Here is a 4,689-nt window from a genome sequence, read left to right as displayed (position 1 = left end):
AGATCAATGGCCAAAGAATTGACCTCATGGTTCCTCTACCAGATGATAGCAGGATACCGCCATGATTCAATCTATTTCAAAGCTATGGACAGCTCCCAACATGGAGATCTCACCCCTTATAACATATCGAAAAGAATGGTATATACCTGCACCTATTATGTTAAACATTACCTATACATCCCAAAAGGCCATATGTTCAATGGAATGACTATTAGAGAATATGTCATTACAGAAATCCACAATAAAGGACACCATAGTGCTGACCTTAACCTCCAATATGCCTCAGAATATGTTTACCGGCCTGAAATGCTACAGGACTTCCGCAATTTCGTCAATCAATGTGAACTCTCCCAGGCCAATAAGGAACGAACACAACTACCAGAAGGCAAAGCTCAAACCCTTCAGTTACCTTGCGAAATATTCGAATCCTTGCTATTGATTTCACTTGGCCATTCAACAAGTTCTCCTTTTATGACTCTATCTTGGTAGCTGTAGATCCGCTTTCTGGATACACATGGCTCATACCAATAAAGGTTACCGACTCCTCCAAAGACACCTGGAATAACCTTCAGTGATACCTATTTACCCCATATGGATACCTATTGTCTACTGTCAGTGATGCTGATCCCTACTTTACAGCCAGTTTCTGGAAACAGACCTTGACCTCCGTTAGATTCAATCACATTATGGCCGCTCCTGAACATCATGAGACTAATGGCCAAGCTGAACAAAAGATCCACACAGTTAAGACCAGAATTAGGAACATTATCAATGAATGACAGACCAACTGAGAACTAGCTCTCACTGAGCTCGCCGAATATATCAATGCTGGATATTCAGACACCTTAGGAATGTCTCCATACAAGGCAATCTTCAGCCGCCAATACCCTCTCCTACCTACTACCCTATTCAAGTACTCCTCAATCCCTGCCTCAGATGACAACCTAAACCACCATCAAACTATCCAAAATGATACCTTCCAAGCTGTTAATACTGCCTGATTCCGGAGTACCACTACAGCTCAGAAGCGACGACGTAAGCATGTTCCTATCCCACCAGGTGATATGCTTATGGTGCATGGAAACATGTTTATTACCAATGTTGGACACAGCGAGAAGCTACAACCCCAATGGCGAGGACACTTCAAGGTCTTATCCTTTGATGAACATACAGAAAACAACACTGTCCCAGTGGATAGACGCATGTACCGCCGCAATACTACCCTTCTACACACCTCTGCTGTTAAGCGATTCCACTCAAATGACAACTCCAAGTTCCCTGGAAGAATCCACCCTCGACCCGCACCTATCATCATCGAGGAGAAGGATGAATGAATGGGAAGTTGACAAAATCTGAGACCACCGCCTTTGGCATGGGAATGACCAGTTGCAGGTCAAATGGAAAGGATACCGAATGAGCGAAAATAGCGGGGAACTACTAGAAGGACTGGAGCACACTATGGATATGGAGAATGAACAGTGGAAAGAAAACATGCCAAATGAATCCCTCCCTCCAACAATCAACTACATCACAATATCCTGGACACCAACGATGCCAGAAACCGACGGCTGGCAAATTGAACTCGAAGCTAGGGATGGGTTTTGGGCACCATACTTTGAGTCAGATTTCGAAAGCAGGGATGAGGAAAACCAGGCTATGGAGTATGCCCTCAATGCCCTCATCTAATTGCTATTCACCATCCGAATACCATAACGATGTCAAACTATGTAGAACTCAACCTGAGGCTGCGACAACATCTTGTTGGACTGTTGTTGAACAGTGATGTTATCTAACTTGAAGACTACTTTGCTATCCTTTGGGTAAACTATTACCCTGACTACAATAACGCTTGGGTCGATGCACAGTATAAATCTGGTATTCATGACTACTGTGACCTACATTTCTTAAAGTCTCAATGTTTTCTTAGAATTTCCTCTTGTCCCTGATATGACACTTATGATGAAGAACTCATAGTGGAAACTGAAGCCTTTAGTTTCTCAAACTCTGCTTTTAACGCTTATTAGGTTTTATTTGTTTAAACAGTTGTTTTGTTTTGGGGAATGTAACTGGTATAGGTACTGGGTTATTGGTTTTGTTTTTATGTTTTGTTTTATATTTTGTTTTAAGTATTGCTTTGAAACTTAGTTTGTTTTAAGTATCATTTGATACTTGATTTTGTTTTATGTTTTGTTTTAAGTATTACTTTAATAATTAGTTTGTTTTAAGTATCGTTTGATACTTGATTTTGTTTTATGTTTTGTTTTAAGTATCGCTTTAATACTTGATTTGTTTTAAGTATTATTTGATACTTGGTTTCATTTTGTATTTTGTTTTAAGTATCGTTTTGATACATAATTAGTTTTACCAAAGTGTATCGCTTAATACCTTTGATTAGTTTCGTTCATACTAGACATGAACAGATTTGTGTATTTAAAGACCACCTGATTCCGCTATGGAAAAGGCAGACTTCGACAGACAGTACTTCAATATACTTATTTGAACAGTTATTTCTTTGTTCCTCAGTACATCCTCGAAGTCTCATTTAGTTCTCAGCTCTCACCTCCTCTCTGGATGAGCAGGCTACCAGCCAACTATGATATCTATTATTGATAATGTGATTAGCATTTTGCAAACACATTACAACAATGTGTTGGATGCCGACGATGCCAGAAACCGAACACTGGCAGGTGGAACTCGAGGCTCGGGATGGGCTTTGGGCACCATACTTCATGTCGGAATTTGGGAGCAGCAATGAGGAGAATCAGACTATGAAACATGTTCTCAACAACCTTATCTAAGTCAACATTCACCATCCAAATACCATAACGATGTGAAACTATGCGGAACTCAATGTGAGGCGGTAACAACAGCTTGTTGGACTGTTGTTGAACCGCAATGTTATCCAACTTGAAGACTACTTTCCTATCCTGTGCATAGACTATTGCCCTGATTGCAATAACATCTCGGTAGACGCACAGCATGAATCTGGTATTTGTAACTACTGTGATCTGAATTTCTTTAAGTCTCGATGTTTTCTTAAGATTTCTTCCTGTCCCTGGTGTGACACTTATGATGAAGAGCTCATAGTAGAAACTGACGCCCTTAGCTTCTGGGATTCTACTTTTGACGACAATTAAGTTTTGATTGCTTGAACAGTTGTTTTGTTTTCAGGAATGTAACTGGTACAGGTACTCAGTTATTGGTTTTGTTTCATGTTTTAAGTTTTGTTTTAAGTATCATATTGATACTTGGTTTGTTTTAAGTATCGTTTGATGCTTCGTTTTGTTTTATGTTTTGTTTTAAGTATCGCTTTAATACTTGGTTTGTTTTAAGTATCTTTTGATACTCAGGGTTGTTTTATGTTTTGTTTTAAGTATCACTTTGATACTTGGTTTGTTTTAAGTATCGTTTGATACTTGATTTTTTTTTATGTTTTGTTTTAAGTATCGCTTCGATACTTGGTTTGTTTTAAGTATCATTTGATACTTGGTTTTGTTTTATATCTTGTTTTAAGTATCGCTTTGATACTTGAATTAGTTTCACCAAAGTGTATCACTTGATACCTTTGTCCAGTTTCGTTCATGCTAGACATGAACAGATTTGTCCATTTAAAGACCTCCTGAGTCCATGATGGAAAAGGCAGATTTCGAGAGACAGTATTTTAATATACTTGATTGAACAGTTACCTCTTTGTTTACTCAGTACACACTCGAAGTCTCCTTTAGTTCACAGCCCTTGTCTCCTCTCTGGTAGAGCAGGCCACCTGTCACCCATCGTACCTATTACCCATAACATGATAAGCACCTTGCAAACACGTTACACTTATAGTCATAAAATCCGCCAAATCTCTGTGTATATTGCCACCGTGGTGCTGGATCTGTGCCAGAAGTGGGACTATTTCGAGCTGGGCATTGAGCAGGAAGATTGGACAATTCGGGAAGTTCAGTTGGCAAAGGAGACTGTACAATTACTCTGGGAGCAACAGTACAGTGAAAGAGCTAGCAACGATATGGCTTCCTGGAATCTCAGTTCAGGCATTAAGACTGGTGAAGGTATATGAGCAGGAATGATAGAGGAAGCGGAGGAACATCACTGACTCTGACAGGCAAAACAGCGGCATGTTACCCCAGGTTTGCTTACATTTCCTTTTATACCAACTCTGATCCTGTATATCTCCTGAATTATTATATTTTATCTAATTTATCCAAACAGAAGATGCATATTCAAGATATATCCAGTCCCCACCTGAACCCGATATTGATTCTCCCTTCAACTATTGGTTGAACTCTGCCAAGTCAACCAACCAGCTTACTCCCATGGCACTTGACATCTTCTCCATACCCGCCATGTCTGAAGACCCTGCGTGGTTATTTTCTAGCTCAAAGTATGTCTTGAAAGATATGCAAAACCGGCTGAAAAGTTATGCCTTGGAGGCCCTGGAATGATTGAAGTCATGGGAGAAGGAGGAAATCTTGCTATTGAACCTTTTCGGCCTTAATACCTTTCTGGAAGGCGACTTCAATAAAAATATTGAAAGTACAATTTGATACCTCTCACTATATATCACTGGCCGAAACACCACTAATCCTACTCGAATTCATTAATTCCCTTTTTATTTTACAACCTTCTTGATTATTTCTTTCTTTTTCATATCTACATTTATTCTCCTTTGTTTATTTGTTTCTCCAA

The sequence above is a fragment of the Tuber melanosporum genome (assembly GCF_000151645.1).
Source record: "Tuber melanosporum whole genome shotgun sequence assembly, scaffold_10, strain Mel28".
Classification (NCBI taxonomy): Eukaryota; Fungi; Ascomycota; class Pezizomycetes; order Pezizales; family Tuberaceae; genus Tuber; species Tuber melanosporum.
This window is presented reverse-complemented; position numbering follows the sequence as displayed.